The sequence below is a fragment of the Anser cygnoides genome, chromosome 1, assembly GCF_040182565.1.
Source record: "Anser cygnoides isolate HZ-2024a breed goose chromosome 1, Taihu_goose_T2T_genome, whole genome shotgun sequence".
Classification (NCBI taxonomy): domain Eukaryota; kingdom Metazoa; phylum Chordata; class Aves; order Anseriformes; family Anatidae; genus Anser; species Anser cygnoides.
This window is the reverse complement of record NC_089873.1, coordinates 61,592,858-61,613,276: the sequence shown is the minus strand read 5'-3', so window position 1 is coordinate 61,613,276 and position 20,419 is coordinate 61,592,858. Positions and strand designations below refer to the sequence as shown.

Here is a 20,419-nt window from a genome sequence, read left to right as displayed (position 1 = left end):
CCAGCGTCAGGTGTCTGCTCACATACTAGGGGCTGGCACACTCACACAGCAAAAAATGGCACGTCTGGGTTCAAGCACAGGAAAAAAAAAAAAGTTTTAGGATTTGTTCTCTTCCCTGAGGATTCAGAAACCATAAAATTTTCAGGGCTATGAAATAATAACATATGTCTAGGAATTCCTGCTGTTTCCCTCTTGAGACTGCTTTTAAACAACCTGCCAGAAGCTGATCCTTTCTTCCCCCATTTCTCCTCCTTTACTTTTTTTTTTTTTCCTCCAGTCAGTTCTGCACTTTTTGGCTGTTCCTTCAGCTCATTCAGTGGCACTGAGACCCGCTGGTACTGGCCAGATGATTCCCTGCAGTGGATTGAGGATGGGAAGCAGGTAAACTCCACAGCAGCCCTGACACCCTGCTCCAAGTCTCAGCCACTAGTAGGGAACAACTGCTTCAAATTTTATTTTGTTTTGTTTTTGGTGAGGACCACCTGTAAGGTGGCAGAAAGTCTTTCTCCATATTTCTGCATTGCTGACCAACCCTTGTATTTTCACTGATGCTCTCAGGAGAGCTCCTGAATGCCACCTCTAAGCACAGCTGTATGTCATAGGACCTAGGAGTGACTAAGATAATTATTGAGGCTGTGAGGCTGTTTTTTTTTTTCCTGTACACACGCACAAACACCACATGCATATATACATTATATGCATATTTTGAGGGAGGGCAGGGTAGGTCACAACTCACTAGGAAGCCAAAAAACTTGGATTCAGAACGTTGCTTCTCTAGAATACAGTGTGGCACTATTCTGGCTATTAAATACGTTTCTGATGTTATGCTGAACGTTTACAAAGACCCGGTTATGAGTATTCAATGTCAATTGCCTCTAACAGGTACTGCCACTTCTGTCATTTCTGTAGCACTGAACTGGTGCTGCAGCCATGGTGACACCTGCCCAGGTGGAGAAGGTGTATCAAGCAGGTCAGGATGGCACTCTGAAACTTCAAGTTTGTTCACAGAAATAGAACATAAATTTTAAAGGTGAAATAGTTACTCACTTATAATTTAATACATGTTTATCTCTCCTGAATGTGCCTCGTGGAGCCCTATAACCAGCAGAAGTGTCTGTCCCAGCCAGAGGGAAAGTACATCTTTAAAAGCATTCACTATAAAATTAATTGTGTGAATTGGAAAAGTACAGGAGATGCTGCTTATGTCTGACAAAACATGAAATGGGGGAGAAATAATAATAAAATCTCATTTTTTTGTTTTACTTTGTGATTTGATTGCTGGAGCTATTGGACAGCAATACAGTTAAAAGATTAGAAAAATAAAGTCATGGTGTTCACCAAAAAAAAAAGCAAAAGCATTAGGATGATAGTTTGAAACCAAAACCTAGGAGTGGCATTGCAAGAGCTCAAAACTCACTGTGTGATGCGATCAAAACAGGAGTCATTACAGGTGGCCAAGAGGGCACGTCTGCACTGCTCATGCTGCCAGTTCAAGCAGGAGCAATGCTACAGAAAATGACCCCATGTTGTGGAGTTAATAAAGTGAAAAAAGCCATCGGTAAGATGCTGTATGGGTACATCAGTAATTTTTCATATGGATAGTGTTCCTTTCTGTATAGCAGTGGCTGAACAGGGAACTGCCAAAGGGTGCTAGCCTGGCTCTGGTCTCCAGCAGTGATAGGTGCTGGATCCTTGGAGAAGAGGATGAGCAGCAGGTAGTGAGGCATCCCTTGCTGCCAGTGATGTGCAGCTCAGGGACTTCCTAATTCACTGATAATAACTAAATAACACCTTTGTATTTAATGAGAGATTTCTTCTCTCCTGTGGGTTTCTTCAGTCTTTCCTGACTTGCTGCAAACCTCTAGCATCTGCATCATGTTGCAGCACTGGGATCTGCAGTAGAGCTAAGCATTTCTTGAATAACTGCTCTGCTTCTGCGTGCCTTCATGTTTTCTTTCAAGATATCTTCCAGAGAAATCTGAAAATGTAGATGACAAGAAAAATCTGCCAGTGGCTAAAGAATGAGTCTAGCAGAGGTGAGTCAGCCGGAGGAAAAGTGCAGGGTGCTCAGTTCAGGGTTGCTGTGTCTCTAGGTGATGAAGCCCACAACTAGCTTTTAGGGTCTGCTGTGGAGAGGACAGTGGTGGCTGGAGAAGTGAGGCCCACAGGTCCATCCTTCCTGCTCAGTGTCAGTAATTTTGGGGGACTGGCCCAATTTAGGGATTTGTCTGTGAGGTAGGGGCACCAGAATGCACTGGTGCTTGCCCATGGTCAGTACAAGAAACTGTTGGTATGGGCTGGACAACTCGAACCAGTGGCAGGAGCATGGAGAGGAGGTAAGCACCTCTCCCCAAGCCAACACCTCATGCCAGCCTCCCCTCAGGGGCTGCCGCTTCTTCTGCTCATTGCAAGCTTATCTCAGGTATTGGGTAGTGCAAGCTCGTCTTGGGTATCGTAGGGCCTCCTCACAGATCAAGTGCATTTTGACTTACTCAGCACCTCCCGTGATTTTACTTAGATCCCTCAGGACCCTGTGAGGTCTAAGCCTCAGCACTGTTTATTTTCTTGGCTGAACCAGAAACTTTCAAAATCGCTTTCATCTAAACAGCATTTTTGCTGTGTGCGCATCTGTGAGGGAAGTGCTCTTTTCTTTGGGAGATGCTAATAACCCACTGATGAAGACTGCCAGAAAGCTATCCCATGCACTGACAAAGAACAATAGGAAGACACAAGCATTTTGAAAGCTGCGGCAATGTCCTCCAGCCACAAGTGGAAGGGCTGAGGAGGGGCTGGTGGGCCCCATAGCATGCAGAGATGGACAGGGCCCCATTGATTGGCCATGCCAACAGGCCTGGTCCATGTGTGTTGTGCTGGGAACAAGCCGGGGAGAGTCCAGGAAACAGCTTCTGGTGGGTGTTGGGGTCAGGGCTGGGGTAGGCCTCTGTGCTGGGGAACTCCAGTTCGTAGGCAATTAACCCTGGTTGGCAAATGAAACACAGCTCTGCGGGCTCTTTAACACACAGCTGTCTTCCAGTGCATATTTTCCTTCTCTTTTCTAATCCCCAACAACTGTGCTGTAACCTCTGCCCAGACGGAGAAGGCATTTCAGGCCAAACAGAAAGTCGCTCTCCAGTTTCAAGCAGGTTCTCAGCAGTATGAGAGCAGTACCTGTGGGGTTCAGCGTGACAGGAGAGGCGAGGTTGCCTGTGGTGGTGGCTGCAGGGTTATCAGGAATGCTTCCAGGACTGCCAGAAGCTGATCTGCCTTCTTTATTGCCCACGGACATAGTTCTGTGCTCTGTCTATTGCTGATGAATAGAAAGCTGCTGGTACTGGCAACACAACCATTGTATTGAATGAGGTGAGCATCCCCCTTTCATGCCCAACACCCTAGGCCATTTGCTTCATTCCTCCTGGCTGCTTCCCCCCAACTGAAGGAGAGGCTGTGGTACATCAGGACAGGAGCTACCTCTAGCCCCAGATCCCATCCCCACCACTGGGTGACAGGTGCCCACAGGAAAATTTAAGTTCAAGGCAGGCATGTAGCCATACTTCCCCCAAATGCTCTTCATGCCTCTAGTAATTTTTATCTTGAGGATTTCCTGCATCAAGATTTGGTATCTATAAATATTAAGCCTGGATACATTCCTCCTTCAGTAATTATACCATTATTTTTTAAACCTGTGTAAACCTTTAGCATCTGCAACAACTTGTGGCAAGTATTCCCACAGCTGAAATGACTGTTGTTTGAAGGAGGAGCTCCTTTTCCTTGCTTTGAACTCATCACATGCTAGCTTTATTTAATGAGTGAGGCTCAGATGTTCTCCCACTGCTTGCTTGATCACCTCAAATGTTTCTGTCAGTTCTGCTGATTTTCCTCAATGTTCCTCAGAAAACTAGCTCTGAAAACAGACTGCCTTTACAGGTGGCTGTGGGATTTGGTTAAAAAAACCAAAAGTTCTGGGCATGTGAGGAGGGTCTGCTTTCTGCATACTTCCGCTGAAAAAAGCAAGTGAAAACCACCTGTTTTACCCATCAAGGCCCATGGGAGCTATCCCCTTCAATAATCTTTCTTGGAGATAACTTGGGAGCCTGTAGTCGCACCTCCTCCTTCAAGGGAGCCACTGTTCCCTCGCCACAGGGCAGAGGAGGGTGAGGAGCTGCCGAGAGCGAGGCAGGTGGCACTGCACAGGGGAGGTGATGCGCACAGGTAATCAGAGTGCACTGCAGCCACCTGCAGTCCCTGGAGGGGGGAGACAGAGAGGAGAGGGACAGGAGGGAGTCCCTCCGATCTGCAGCCATGCAGGGGCTGGTAAAGACAGTAGGGAGATCCTGCTGGGGCACAGAGATGAGTCCACCGTCTGATGGGCTTATGTCACTTGCTCTTCCCCATGACTTGCACACACAGATGCAAAATCCAGCTCTGCTGAGCGTGCCACAAAAACCATCGCTAACGAATATCCCCCTCCTTTATAGCATCCAGAGCAGGGTCCTGCCTCTATAACTTCTGCAGATGTGGAGCAGTGATTTCAAACTCATCAGGAGGGCCCTTTTGAATTTCAAGTTGGTTCACAGAAACATGAGAGAGGTAAAAGATCTGTGTGGTTAACTCTTGACATACTTACAGTGGGGCTAACTGTCATGCAGCTCCTTTTCCAAAATGTACTTACAGTACTTTTAAGCTTGGATGCAAAAGCAACGAGGGCACATTTCATGGAGTACAAGCAGCTGCTCTTAGTGCAAGAGGAAGGGGAAAAAAATAAAATATAAAATAGAGAAAATTGAAGCATTTTTTTTCAGACTAATTGAAATTGGGGGTGGCTCTGCTCTAAACAGAGAGCCATTTTAGAGTAATGTCTCTGTTTCCTTGATGTTACGACATACAGTATTAAGGTTGTAAATATGGGAAGCTTTTTATTTATTTACAATCAGGAAATCAGGGGCTGAAAAAAGTAAGTATAATAAGGGTTTTTCCAAGTAGAAGAAAAAACAAATTAAAAAAAAAACAACAACCAAACAACAAAAAAACACCTCACAAGCTTCTGTGGCCACTGCCTTGGGAGAGAGGAGGGAAGGTTGTGGACACCACAATATAAGATGACTGTGAACCATATATGAGTTTCTATGGCATGCGTATGTTCTGTGCAGAGCTTATATGAGTTTCTATGGCATGCATACGTTCTGTGCAGAGCTTAGAAAGAAATTATGTGCAATGACTGCTGCTCATGATGTGTCACATTTTAAGGAGACAATTCAAACGTTAAATGTTAAACAGCTGAAAAGAGTGAATGTCTTCTGTCTAGAGGAGGATGTGCACATGTTCCACACCAGTCTGAGGGAGCAAGAGGTATAGCAGAAAGCTATGCCCTATCCTGTGTGAGGCTGGAGAAAGGGCATGGCTACTCTGGTGGACTTCTCCAACAGCTGGACAAAGAGGAGTTTGTCCAACATCTCTCACAAGTGGGCTGTGAGCACTCAGGAGGTGGCTGAGCACCATCGCTGTAGCTCAGGCTGGGTTTTATACTCCAGTTGAGTGAAGTGAGGCACAGTCAAAAAGATGTCCACAAACCTTTCAAAACTTTCACAGGCAATACTTAAGCACCAGTGAGCATTTACCCTGTGCTGTTGCACGAGGTCAGAGAGGAGAGGGGCCCTTTTTTCAGCACCACAAGATGACCCAGTTCTGGTTGGAAGCTAGCTTAGCAACCCCCAGGTCTTGGTGATTTCAGAGGCACAGTCTACCTGAAGGAAAGACAAGGTGAAATTGGGTGGTAATGGTAATCAGCTCCTCAGTTAGCTGCCGCAATGTGAATCCCCTGTGCAGATGTCTTCTGAGTGATAGCAAAATGCCTGAAGCAGAAATGTCAGGGAGTAGAGGAGGGGCTCGATGCAGGAGAGCAGCATGTGCAAGGCTAATCCTGTTGCATTGCACAATGACATCTGCTCTCCTGGGCAATGTTCCCAGATGGCAAAGGTCTCCTCTCTCATTCTTGATGCATTTGTCTTCTCTTTCACGAAATTGTCCAGAGAAATCTGAATGTTCACACGGAGGTAAAAAATCTGCAGAAGTTTGAGCGCTGCAACCAGTGGCACAGGACAAAGTAAGGCATGGGATGTTAGGCTCATTATTTTCCTGGCTCTGGCAGGCACACTGCAAGGAGAGCACACCAGGAGAAATCCCAGTGGCCTAGAGACTGCAGGGCAGTTTTCCACTTTCTGCTGATGTGAAGTTATATGGGTGTTCAAGCAAATCTGACAGAGACAGAAAAACCTTACCGTAATGGTGTTTCTAAGGTGGCTTTGTACATTCTTCAGTCAAGGCTGGTACTGGTGACTGTGTGAAACAGCGTCCCACCCAGGCCTGCATAGTCCTACAGCCTGGGGAAGATGCACCTTTGATCTGCCACACAGCCCAGTAATGATCTAGGAAGCTCAGGGAAGAAGGCTCGCATCCTGATCTGTGGATTCTTTAGTCTGGAGCAGGAGAAAGAGTGTGGCTGGAAGAATGGAGATGTCAGTTAGGGGAAATTAGCACAAGGTTTTTGGAAAAGGAATGGGTAGAGTCTTTAGCAGTCAGGGGAAATAAGAGAAATGGGAAAAAAGTGAATGCTCTGGAGAAAAAAATGAACCCAAGCCAGCAGTGTGCACAGGTTCAGTAGGCCAATGGAGTCCTGGCCTGCATCAGCAGTAGGGTGGCCAGCAGGATGAGGGAGGTGACTGTCCTTGTCATGTGCTTGGCATGGAGAGATTGCACCTCACGTATTGTCTTCAGTTTTGGGCCTCTCACCACAAGAAGGGTATTGGGTTGTTTGAACATGAGCAGAGAAGAGCAAAGAAGCTGGTGAAGGGACTAGAAAATGAGTTGTGAGGAACGGTTTGGGGAGCGGGAGCTGTTTAGTCTGGAGAAGAGGAGCCTGAGGGGAGGCCCCATCGCTCTCTGGAATGGGCTGCCCAGGGAAGTGGTGGAGTCCCCATCCCTGAAGGTATATAAGAGATGTGTGGAAGTGACACTAAGGGACATGGTTTAGTGATGGGATTAAGTAGGTCAGGTTGATGGTTGCACTTGATGACCTTGAAGGTCTTTTCCAACCTAAATGATTCTCTGAAAAGGCAAATATTGATAATCTGATGGGTTTTAGTGGCCTTTTCCTTCTCTGGTTTCCTTCCTAATAGGTTGAATTGCAACAGTTCTGCCCTAGGCATCTAGGTAAAATCAGGAAAATAAGAGTTTTAATGGTTTCTTAGAGTTTCAACAGGTACTATGTGAACTGTCTGTGCCACTGCATGGATTATTTATTTATTCATTTGTATCTTATTGGCAGAAAAGGCAAATATGGCCTGGCAGTGATAAGGAGAGGTGATACAAGGATTCTGCTTCTAGAGCTGTCCTTCAGGTGGGACTATGTTAGAATATTGTTCATTATGTTTTTAAGCATGTGGCCGACCAAGGAAGGAAAAGGCTTGTTGAAAGCATTTTGTGACGCATCTTGGTGCAGTGTATCTCTGTAACACACATGGAAGGTCTCTTTCTGCAGCTCATGTTAGCAAGGGAGAAGAGTTTATGTAAAATAGAGATGTTTTTTTTCTGAGGTATCCTGAAGGATAGTTTACATCTCATGACCGGGAAACTGTTTCATAGAAGTCTTTTGAGTCTGCTAATCTTGTTTAAACTTGTCTTAAACAGGCAGTGAGATGCTGCTGACACATGTCATCTGTTTTCGTCAGACTGGGACCATTCAGCCCTGCCTGAAATAGGATATGAGGTATATAACTTTTCACATCTGTTCACTCCTTTGGGAAAAGTAATAGTCTGCAATGGTGTTTTGTGTTGTGCAAATCTAAAATACATGCCCAAGTCCATGTGCTGGTTTTGTTAGTTTTCAGCCTGCAAATGTGTCACTTTAAAATTTACAGTGACAAAAGAGACAAGGATGACCCTGTAGAAGAGCTTCCCAGGGGACACAGGTTTCGTTAAGATTGTCCATTGCACATGTGATGCACCATGGCATTGTACATCTAAAAGGTCAGTGCACAGAAATGTTGCTTTAACCATAGTGCTTTTGATTTGACCTAGATGACAGCTGATGGTCTGGAGGTTGAGCCTCAGTGCTCCCTATTCACAGGACTCTTTCTCCTTTAAAGCTCAGTCACGCTCTAGAATTTCAAGTCAAAGCATGTGCTTTAGGGGGATCATCAACTCATTTAGTATTGCTATAATGAGATTTAGATCTTGTGTATTTTTGAAACACCAGGCAGTGCGATTATAAATAAAGCTGTTTTGATGACTCATTACAGTAACATGAGGGCTCCTGTAAACAGAGGAGTTAGTGCACATGTAAGATAAGTATGCATTTAGTATTGAAGAACTATTTCACCTTCTCTTTTCTAGCTGGGAACTTATTCTGAACACCCTAGTGTCTTTGCACAGCTTCGCTTCAGCTTGCTTAGGACTACAGATGCTCTCTGGGCAGAAAAAATGTGCTCCACAGAGAGCAATAGCTCCTTTGTATTACAGACAAGCCCTTGGAGTAAGAGTTTAGAGCACGTTGGGGACAGGAGTGAGAGTGAGGGAAGGATTGTGAGTAAGTGAGAGGTAAAAAAAAAAAAATAAATTCCAGCCTGTGGTTGCACCCAGGTCCTCTGGGAGAGGTAGCCCAAAGAGTTGTAACGTGTTGGGCTCTGTTGCCTTAACTTTTCTTCAGCTGGTAGAAGCAAGCCACACTGACAGCAAATACAGGGCAGTCAAGGACCTATTTCAGCAGACAGCGAAGGATTACAGAGTCTGCAGAGGATTCAGAACCTCAGAGGTCTGAACTGTTGTGGGCATGGGAGTGTCTCTTGTGAGTGGGCTGCTCCCTTTCCGTGATTTATGATGAGGAAATAACCCATTCCACAAATGGGAAGGGAAATAGCAAAAAGGTTGGGGCCCTGTGGAATTAGACCTAGAATTTATGTGAAATTTATATTTTGATTAGGAAACCCCAGCAACTTAAGAGATTTTTTATTACAGAGACGGCTTTTATAAACCTGGGGTTTAGATTTGGGGCACATGCAAATTTTGTAACTCTGTCTTTACATAAGCTATTTTAAAACCATTCTGTTCTATGACCTTTTTAAGGAAAAACAACAACCCCAGGCATTATAAGCTTGGGTTGTACATAACCTCCCTGTTGGGAGAACAACATGGGGAAATGTTTTCTTTGCTGTTTGGTTTCTCACAACTACAATGTTCCCATTCAAAATGGAGAAGGCCAGACTTTTATTTTCACATGAAATCTGAGAGGTTGATTGACCGAAGCCGGAGGAGTGGGTGGACTGCTTCCCCAGGATATGGGAGACCTACACTTAATCCTAAACTTGAACTGAACCTAAGTCTCCCTGTTTTTGGTGTCTGCCCTTATCATTTCACAAATGGAGCATGGGATAGGGTCACTTGGGCTTGAGTACAGTAACCAGAGCTAATCTGATTCTGAGGATTTCCAAGGAAAAACAGCACCAAAACTGAATGTCTGTGCAAAAAACCAGTGGTTCCAGTTGGTAATAACATTTCCTACAAATTCAGAAAAAAATCTAGTCAAAACTCTGGTGGAGCGAGCTTCTTGTCTTGTAGGTGTAGCATTTCTTTGTGATAAGCATTGCCGTGACTGAACAGAACATCAGAAATTAGTAGTCGGGTTTGGTTTAATGGTCAGTGAGGGGATGGATTTAGTTGGTTAAATGAATTTTACCCCTCAGATAGAGACAGGAACTGAAAACTTTTCAATCTAAGCAAGAGACTACTTCAGTTCTTCTCTGAGGTTAGATATACTGAATTTGTAGAAAATGTGGTTGGCTTACTGGCCAGTGTTTTAACAGAAAAATCGAAGTCTGAGACCAAAACTTAGAGTGCTCTCTCTGTCAGGAATTTGAGTTCAAGGCTGCAGAGAAAGAGAGAGTGCACTGTTTGGCTTGTGATCTGTTGTCTTTATCCATATATGAGGTGTGAATAGCAGCAATTTATATCAGAAATTCATTTTTCTTTTTCTGGGTCTCTTTGCCCTCACCAAGACAACCTTGCATTTCTGAAATATCTCCTGTTACTTAACTAGCAAAGTGTCTTGTAAAAATATGAAGTGCAGTGGGAATATTTCTGTTTATGATGGCACAGAGATTCCTCTTCCAGCTCAAAATGTTCTTGGTTCATCACTGGTGTTGCAAGAAAGAAGGTCTTAGATGCTTTTCTCAGGATGGAGGCCAGGGAAAAGCATGACTGGGGAAAATCATCTAACACATTAGTTATCTTGGCCTTCCTGTCACTGATATGATCAGAAAAGAAGAAAAGAAAACTTTTTGAGGGCCATCATTAAGTCATCAATCCCAGTCTGGGTGTTCTAGCTTGGTTGGTATTTTGGTATAAGGCCATAATCTGCTCAGATCAGATCTAACACCACAAAAGAAAGGGTGCCCCCCCTTTTTTCTTTTAACAAAGCTTTGCAAAGACAGTACTGAACAGAAATTAGCTGTGGGCACTGGTCCTACATGTCTTCCCTTGGCATGCTGGTAAACACCATCCAGTTTGATTTTAGATGAAAGGCTTTGTTCTGGCAAGTGACAGAGGGACAAGAAAAAAGGGATCTTAGCTCAGATCCTTTGCCTCTTCTGATTTCAAACATCACAGGCTCTGGTCCAGTCAGGTACACAGAGATTTGCTGGTGAGACCAAGGCAATGCTCCCATGTGTGCTCCGTGCATGTTTTCTATCATGCACTTGGGGACAGGTCATACGACCACAACATTTTTTGTTCCATCCTTCAAATTATTTGGATCTGAGCATGATTTGGGTGGCAAAGGCAGGAGATCCATAAAAACAAGGAGTGTTTGTGCATGGTATATGCATATGCTAAATATGTTTTTCTCTAGGCAGAAGAGCACATGAAAAAGAGAAGCTAAGGACAGGGCTGGGTGAGTGGCTCCTGTTCCATGGGATGAATCCATCCCATGCGCTAGCCATCTGCAAGCAGAATTTCAACTGGAGGATCTGTGGCACTCATGGGACAATGTATGGAAAAGGTACAAGCACATGGGCTGGACCTGCATTGAAACACTCAGGGTGTTTCTAGAGCTCAGGGATGGGTTCAGCACAAGCTGCACTTCCTGCTGTGTGGGCCTGATTCTATTTCCTTAGACCTTGTGTAACCAGTGAACCAGAAAAAAAGCAGTGGTGAAAGCTGCCAGATCAGCTCTGTCTATTGATGCTTTAAAATAAACCGATGGGGAAACATCTGGCAAGGATGTGTTCAGAGCTACCTGGGGGAGGAAGGAGAACAAGGTGCTTGTTGAGATGTTGGCTGCCAGAATGTCAATGGCAGACATTTGCTGCTTTGGTTTAAACATTTTCTTATTTGTGGCTTTTTCTGTTCCCTAGGAAGCTACGTTGCCAGAGATGCCAGTTGCTCTCATCAGTACTGCCCATCCAGCACAGGCTACCACAGCATGTTTGTAACTTTAGCTGTTGTTGGAGACTTTGTTCATGGCATCAAGGCCTACCTTTGCCCTCCCTCCAGACCTGAGATTTCAAACAGACTTTCGGACAGCTGTGTAGACGATCAAAAAATCCTTCAATTTTTGTCATCTTTGAGAAGAACCAGATTTATCCTGCCTATATCCTGGAGTATACTTGTAGGATGCTGTCAGAGGTAATGATAGGTTGTCTGAAAACTACACTTGAACCATATGTGTTGTGTTTTTTTTCGAACTCTATGTTGCATGTAAATACCTTATAGGTGACTTTCAGATACACTTCAGTTCTGTTTCAGTTGCGAGAGTGAAACTACAAGGATGGTGACCTATGGAATGGCTGGGTCCTCTATGAGCGTTGTTTTCTTCCTAAACAAACTGGTGGCAGTTAAATTGTAGTAAATAATATAACCATGACAATGTGATGATGATTTGGATGCAAGTGTGATGTAAATTTAAATGTGCGTTATGATTAATTTGTAAAACTAATTGCTTCCATGTACAATATGATACATAACTAGATGTTATTTAGGACATGCTTGGGGAAATGAATACAGAAAACAGGGAAAACAGAGTATAAAAAAGCATGTTTGAGGAGTGACTCGCTGAAGTTGTTTTTCCACAGAGCGAAGATCATCAGCATCTTGTCAGTGTAGGAAAAGCAGACAATGGGCTCAGAGCTGTTTTTGTCCTGTGGTTTGGCTGCTTTGAGTTTTGTGGGAAGAAAAGGCTTTTAGATCATATCCTAAAGGAGAGTTACATCATGTTCCCTAATTTCTCCGCTAGTCCCATTTGGTTATCTTGCACTAAGAGTCAGAAGGGCTCCAATTCAGACAGGAAAAAAAAATTCCTGGATAACAAAGAAGCAAGTGATTCATTGGCCTCCTTCAGTTTGCCTTGACTGCTGCTAAAGCTGGAGTATGTAATGTACTGGGCAGCTTGTGAAGGGACCCGTCTTCACTTAGCACCTCTGATAGAAAGGGTAGCTGCCACAGGCTATTCTGAAGTCCAGTCATACCACAAATCAGAACAACAGTAATTTCCTGCTCCTCTAGAAACAGCTAAGTTGTTATTTTGAGCTGTTTGTGCCCTCCTGGAGTGCAGGCTGGGCTGGGTGCCGCTTTAAGGGGATTACACAACCTCCCCAAACTTGGAGGAGGAGGCGTGTAAAAGGTTCCCTGGATTCACACCAGGATGTCGTAGTGGATTTCTGCCCTGTGTTGCCACATAGGTGTACAGAAGCCTGCTATGTGCCTGGCTGTCCTGTGCTGATGGCAGCGCTGGCACGTTTGGGTGTTAAACTGGGGCTGGGAGAGAGCAGAGGGAGGGGTGGTGCCATCTCAGGCAGATGTTGCTCCATTTTTGCTCTGGGTGAGGGAAGAGCAGGCTCTCCTATGCTTGCATGGTAATTGGAAGCAGCTCCCTTGTGGTGCCGGCCCTTTCTCTCCGAAATCCTCTGTGAGACCCTGTGGCTCCTGTAGGACGAGGAGAGCTCCAGCAGGTCCTTAAAAAGCAGGAGGTGGAGGATGCATTGGAAGGGGTGACACATCCAGTTAGTATTAAGACTTTTCTTTTATCTCTATTTCTTCAATAATCAGCCTACCAAATCCAGACCTGTTCTGGCTCCCTCAAACCACCAGTACTGCTAGGTATTGTTGGGATTTGCTGGGATGTAGGCCCTTTTCGTTAAGGGGTTATCAAATCTTGTATTCTGTAACCCTGAAGCGTTCCTGTCTGTTTGGTTAGTGAAACCTGGTTACATTAATTTCACTGATAAGACCTGGTGTATGAATTTCATTTCTGCGTAATGATCTGAGGGTCCCATTTTATTGAATGTCTAGTTTCCGATTCGGGGGTAGAGGTGCACATGTGTGGGGGCGTCTGAGATGGCCTCTTGCCATGGCTGGGTACAAACATTTGCTCTGTAATGCAGAACACCCCTACGGGTTTCAAATGAGCTACTTCCTGTCTCTCAGACACAGGAGTCTGCCGCTATACTTTTTGTGGAAACCACATATCCGATTCCCAGTTAAACAAAGACACCCTGCATCAACAGGCTTGTAACAGAGCAAACACTGTTAGTTAAATCACATACAGGTAAACAGCTCGCTTCCTTCCTGCTCTGTTCTTAAACCTCATAACTCAAAACCCAGTCACCTTATTTCATATTTTTTAAAGGTTAGGAGGCAGATGACTATACTTTAATTTCAAAAAATGCTGTTGCTTAGAGCTTTTTGTATTTTTGAATGTTTGCAGACTTGTTTGCTAACAAATGCTGGTGAACTGAATGCAACGTCTTGTCTTGCTGTTTGCTGTGTGTCTTCCTCAGCTCTCCAGCAAGCTTTCACGTCAGGGCAGCTGCACCATGAAAGCATCCTGCCCCTTCAGGTAATTGAGTCTCAAGGGAAAAGCACCCCAGAGCACTGTTCTAAATTTACTCTATTTCAATTCAATTATCATGTGATAAAGGGAAACCGTGACTAGAGTCCACTGAGTGGCAGGAGGAAATGAAGGAGAGGATGGACTTTGACCAGTACAGGGGAATTCCTGCTGGCCATGGACAGCACCAGCTGGCTGTAGTGTACTTACTGGAAGAGGTTTTGATGTCTGCCAAGTAGATAAGCTGATCTCTAAGCCTCCAGAAAGTCCCATGTGGCTTAAACTGAATACTTATTTACTCACCCCACAAATAAACACACTATATCGCTATACACTGGGAGAAGTGTGTGATAAATGTAGCTCTTCTCACTGGCTGGGATTTATAACTCTTATGGGAAGTAATGACTTTTGGTTCCTGCAGGTCTAAATAAGGGTCCATGGGAAATGTTCCAGTTTAGTATTGGTTGTTGTAGGCTGTTCTGGCGATAGGAAGCAATGGCTAATTGATACTGAATCCAAAGGTGGTTGCAGAAGGGCTGCTGACAGTCAGGTAGTTTTCTCAGACATCAGTGTCTGCTTTCTCTGCTTGGGCCAAGCCTTCCCATTTCTGCATTAACTCTTGCATTGAGGCTGTCCAAGTCGTTTTCTTGCAGAAAACTTTGCCCAATGAGGCTTCTAACACAATCACGTAACAAACACTGGCTGTAATATATTTTTCCTTAGCAATCATCATTTTCCAGTGGGGTAGGTAGATTTTCTCTCTAAGTGAAATGTGTTTGAAGGAAATGCTGTTGAGAGGCATGGTAATAGCTAGCTGCTATATCAGTGTGAAGGACAGGGTGGCAGGTTTTTGCTGGAGGAGGACTAGGTTTCTGTCGGATTAGCTCATAGATGTCATATGGGAAGGGGGAGCAGCAGTATTTAAGGAAGGATGAAACCGAGAGTTTGTTTTGGTTTTGAATTAGAAACCAGAGGAGGAAACGAGCCTGAGGGCAAGGCTGGGGCTGCAGATCTGGTCAGGTATTCATCCAGAAAGCCAAACCACTGTAGGGTCGGCAACATCCCTTGAGGCTGCAGAGTGCTCACAGCCGGAAATGCGGCCAAGGTTTTCCTCCTAATCAGTGACTTACAGAATGGGCTTCTTGCCCGTGCTCTTTTCCCTGGCCTCACAAGGTGGCAGAGTGCTGCAGCTCCTGTAGGTATTTGATGGTTTGCAGGCATTTGATGGTTTGAGAAAGAAGGAAGGATTGCCTCACAGCTAAGTATTAAGCACTGGTTCTAGTTTTAAAACTATTTCTGGGACAGTGCAAAGCTTGATTCCAGTTGCATCCTTTCGTTGCCATTTATTTCCTGTCTTTGGCCTCAAAATAGCAGAAGTCAGTGCCCACCCAGAGCTGTGGGCACCCGCTGCCTTCCAGTCAGGTCACACACCCAGCAGCTCAAATTACGCCTGGCTCCTCAGTGACTGCTCAAGCTACCAAATGCTGTCAGCCTACTTCTGGCCATGGAAAGAATCCTCCATGGTCTGCAGACCCTCAGAGGCCCCTGTAAACACAAAGAGCTGTAACGATAGCACTTCTTTTGGAAGATGGAATGCAAAATGTTAACCTCTAACATAGACAACTGCTATACCACTTAGAACCTTCAAAACTAATGCCACTCAAAACATCCCAGCTATAAATCCTGTTGATGTGATAACTAGGAAAGACCTCTGTCAATACCTAAATATCAGCTGCCAATCTACTCAGCCCCAGCAACATAATGTGGCATATTCAGCTCCTCAGATGACAAAAACATGACCCAGGAACCATGAAATGGCAGCCCAAAATAAAGGCTGCCTACTCACCATGGCCAAAAGCAAGAGGAAGCTGCCTTTGGCCACTGCTGGAACAGTGGGAAAGCCAGGCTGGGTTCCCAAGATGTGGCCACAGGTGGATGCACCTCCCTGCCAGTGGGGCAGCAGTAAATGTCACCATCTTCTAGCTGGCCAGTGGCAGTGGGACTCCGGACAAGGTGCTAGAGAGCAAGAAAGCAGGAGCCTTGAGTCACCCAGGCTGCCATCGGGGTAAATAAATTCTGTTGTGAAATGTTTGGACAACCCCCCAAAAAATGGTTCCTAGTCTCATTAATACGGGATTCTTAGGCATAAAAGGACAGGTGGCCTGATTCTGAACATTAAACAGATGTTTCTTGTAGGGAAAAGCCTCTGAGAGAGTGGTTGCTAGCATTTACTGACCATAGGATGAGAGGTTCCTCATCTGTTGCCACCTGAAGCCCTAGAGTTGGGAGTGTATCACAGGGCTCATGTTGTAGTGTCACTTCTCTAGCACTGAGTATAGCTTGGCAGTTCAAAATATAGATTAAAGAAATTAAAATTCCCTTTGAAATGCATATGAAAATAATAAAGGTACTCGAGGAACGGGAAAGCAAGGCAGAATGTAAAAGAATGCCAGTGGGCTTTCAGGATTCACTTTTTGGTCTTCAAATCAACATTTATTTATTTATTTATTTATTAACAACACGCCTCAACCCCAAATCCAGATGGTCAACAGTTCCTTAATCATCTGCTATAGCCAGGTGGGAGCCAGAGCAAGGTAAAGGTAATGTAATATTATTCCTTTCTAATTTTATTAAGATTTATTATCAAATACTCTGTCGCTTAAAATAAAATGACAACTCTGGTCCATCTTTTCATCTCAGAGAAAGTTAACTGCTCAGACTGAAATTAAGCTCCAGCAATTGAGTCTTGTGCTTTCTATTAAAGTACAATTCAAATCCGTGAGCTTTATACAGAAAGGAGCAACACTAAATCCCCTTTAGCACTCTGCCCCCTCAAAATCACCAGTGGGTTAGAAAACTGACTCAGATGTTGGGTTTTTCACAGAAAGTTGACTCAGATGAAATCGTTAAATGTCAAAGCCTTTGTCAGGATGCTGTCTACATGAGTAGTTCCAATTAGTTTGGTTAGTGCACTATTACAGCTTCTCATCTACCAGTATTAAAATGTAGGTGTTGACATGGCCACCCCTGATAGCACTGGCATGAAATGTTCTTTGAAGAAAAAGGGTGAATCTGCAAAATGGAAATTTACAGTAGCAAATTTTAGATTTTCAACAGCTCCTGCTCCTCACACCCCCCCGCCCTCCCCCCAAGTTTTCAGGAAATTAGAAATTTTTTAAAGCCTACATTGAAGGAAAAAAACCAACCAACCAACCAACCAAAGTTTCTTGAGTCAACAAGAAATATTTAGTTGCATTGGTGCTTTTTGCTGTTTTATACAAATTTGCTTTGCTGTCAAATGAGAGTTTCTCAAGTGGATATATTGTAATATGAGGAAAAAACAGTATCTGTTTCCCAGGAGGTGCAGGGACTATAAGGACAAACACCTAAGATAAGATAAGCAAAACTATCTAAATGTCAATATTTAGATTCTGGAAAATGAAACTCTGTCAAACACACAAGAGTACATTAAATGTTCCTTCAATACCTCAAATATGTCCAAGCAATATCTACTTCTCTGAAGTGCACCCCTTGGTCTGTACTGTGGTTTGGATTGGTTCATCGTTCAGAAATATTGAATATTGCCTGGAGCAGAGGCAGGGATTTGACTGACCAGTGTGCAGGGTTGATATAAATCTCAAATCCCTTTAATAGCTCTGGGATCTGATCATGGGAGATGATCATAATGATCATCTGATCATTAGTTTGCTTTTGTGAATACATTTAATTTTCTATTTTCTCCCATTTTTCCAATAGGTCTGACTGTCTTTACTGTAAATTTTGTTTGTAACTTGTTCCTCTCTTGTGTAGGGTACAAAGGTGTCTTTTTACACAACTTTTGCTACAGCATCATTATTATCAGAAAGAAAAGAAAGAACATACATTAAACATACATTAAAAAAACTGTCTAAAGGCATTTGAATGTCTTACAAAAATATTGCAATTTGTTAATTATGAATTAATTTTAAACACATTTAAGTAAGTTAAGAAATTGGTTTTGTTTGGTAGTAGCATGTATAAATGTGGAACCCTTTAACCCTGACTGGGCAAAATACCTTTCATCTAAAAAAATCGATCACTGAAATTTTTTCTCATTCTTGTAACCAGATGTTTAACAACATGCAGACCTTAATGAATGCCATACACAAATGTTTGTCTTTATATAGCAACAAGTCTGCCTGTCAGTGAAATTGTTTCTGTTTCCCCACATTGGTCCTTGAGTTCACGCTGTGCAGACGGGGTGAGCAGATGACAGCACACAGAAATACTCCCATTTATTGAGACTGGGGATTACCATCTGGTTTTCTGCTTCTGCTAGAAACTGAGTCCTAATAATAGTAGTGTGTGTGTGCGTGTGTTTGTGCTCAAAACAAAAACAACATGATGTCCTTTCTCCAGCTGAGCAGGTCTGATTTTTTTTTTTTAATTAATTGTTTTCAAATACTCAGTTCCTTCTAGGAGAACTTCTGCTCTTTGCCTTATTAATTGCTCATAGTTTTTCAGAGCTGAGTGAGAACAGGTCCTATGGCTTAGGTCACGCTCAGCTGGATCTTATTTATTAACGCTCCTGGCAAACAAATTAGCAAGTGCCCCCTTACTGAATGAATTAACGAGGATTCCCAGCTCACCATACATTTATTGAGCTAATGGCTGTATTTGCTTTGGTTTTCTTAATGCGCGCTAGGCTCCCAGAAGTGATACTGCTGATCTGAATTCCTCTGTGTGCTATGGAAATACTGCTCTGACCACTTCACTTACAATTCATGTCAGCTGCTTAGCAACAGTAACAATAGTCCATCAAACCTCCGGTACCTCCGGAGGGGATTGAAAACTCAGTCGTTCGTGCTTGATGTCCATACCAGACACACTTTAGTAGCTACTGATGCTTCTGGTTGCAGTGCACTTTAAAAACAAACAAGAGATGACTTTTGTGTTTCAAAAAGCCTAACCTGTAAGGCATTTAGTGTATTTTCAATGTCAGGGACATGTTTTGGATTTCATTATCTTAGCACAGTACCATTCCTTTTCTTTTAGCTGCTCTCTGAACATTAAAAATCAGACCCTTTCTTGCCTTCCTCCCTCCCACCATGGCTTTAACTTCAGTATTTCTTTACCACTAAAAATATTAATTTTACTAGACTTATTCTAAAATTGTGTATCCAGTGGCAGGCACTCTTTTTTCCTGAACAACTTTAAGAAAATGTGTATGTAGATATGCACACATATGGTAGGACTGTGAGCAAATGTTAACAAAAAAAATTATTTTAGCCAAATGAAATCTGAGCATCTTTGATTTCCAGTTTTGTTAGCAAAAATATATATATTTAGTGATATGTTAGGATGTCACGTTTGTGTGTGAATGAACCTGAGAGCATAAGAGAACTAAGAATACATCTTGAGATAAGGGATAAGACAAAATACAGAAGGTAACTCATTTCCTTCAAAACCTAAAAACAAGGGACTGGAACATGTAATTACATGGAGTAAGACTACTTATATGTGTTTTTCAAACACCTTTAATGTCTTAGGTTTCTCAATTTGAATAAATGATTGAATATTCAAAGATGAGTAAGGGGACTGTGACATCTATTCCTTAGCCTGGTTTTGGAAGCTGAAATTTTGTTTACAGCTTCAGGACATTGGAGGAGTATTTTCCATCCAAGGCCCTCCCTTTACTCCTCCATCTTTCCCAGAAAATGTTGGGATTCCCAGAATAAATTCATGTTCATAACTGCGGAGCAGCTCTCACAATGCAGGCATCTGCCTGCAGCTGATTTTCTTGGTCAGAGGCTGATCCGTGGCTCTCTTTCACAGCGAAGCAGGAGCTCTCTTTGCAGACTTGCCCAGCCATAACACTCTTGTGGGAACAGCACAGGTTTTCTGGAGAAAACTCAGCAGGGCTGCACACACACCAGGGTACGAAGCCAGGTGGCAGGTGGACCTTGCTTCCTTCAGCTGGGGACAGTGAATGCCACAGTCACACTACGGAAGGTCTCTGGGCCAGACTTTGTTCTAAAAGCCAAGCGGAAAAAAAAACCTGAGGCAGCATCCAACAACCCTCCTCCTTGTTTTGGCACAGGCAATAGGGCCTTGCAGGTATGTTTGGAAGGAAAACCCTTAGCTACACGGGTCATTAGGGAGGCTGAGTGGGAAGGGCTGGTTGTTCCCATACATCTTTGTATGGCTCCTACCCCTGGTACGTGCATCGGCAGACGGAAACCACCCCCAGGTCCTTTCTGCCATTCAATTCCCTCCCCGGTGCCTCCCCTGCCTCTCTGCAGCCATCGGTTTGTTTCCTGGAAGCAGGAACAAGAGAGTACACCACAGGGTTGTCCTGCTGCAGTGCATCTCACGGAAAAAGAAGATTAAGGCAAAGCGGACGACAATAATTGCAAAATAACCCTGCTCTGGAATCAGGCAAACTGCCAGAGAGCTCTTATGCAAAAAAAAAAAAAAAAAAAAAAAAATGTTGGAGAATCAGTTCTCCCAAACAAACAGCTTCCTTTCAAAGTCAGAGTCTGGTGCACACAGGCACACGTGCAGATA

The 20,419-nt window shown here is 43.8% G+C and overlaps 1 protein-coding gene across 4 annotated transcripts in view; it reads left to right on the top strand.

The window, feature by feature from the left end:
- Positions 1-19,728, top strand: part of LOC106031013 (protein mono-ADP-ribosyltransferase PARP12-like) — a 35,176-nt gene extending 15,448 nt beyond the window's left edge. For 2 of the 4 annotated variants that reach the window (XR_010831832.1, XR_010831826.1), the window contains exons 10-13: positions 7,684-7,762; positions 7,914-8,022; positions 10,898-11,047; positions 11,403-19,728. The gene's annotated coding sequence lies outside the window, so the exon portion shown is untranslated. The remainder of the gene's footprint in view (positions 1-7,683; positions 7,763-7,913; positions 8,023-10,897; positions 11,048-11,402) is intronic. The other 2 variants (XR_010831837.1, XR_010831828.1) reach the window with 1 other exon arrangement.
- Positions 19,729-20,419: the final 691 nt, after the last annotated feature.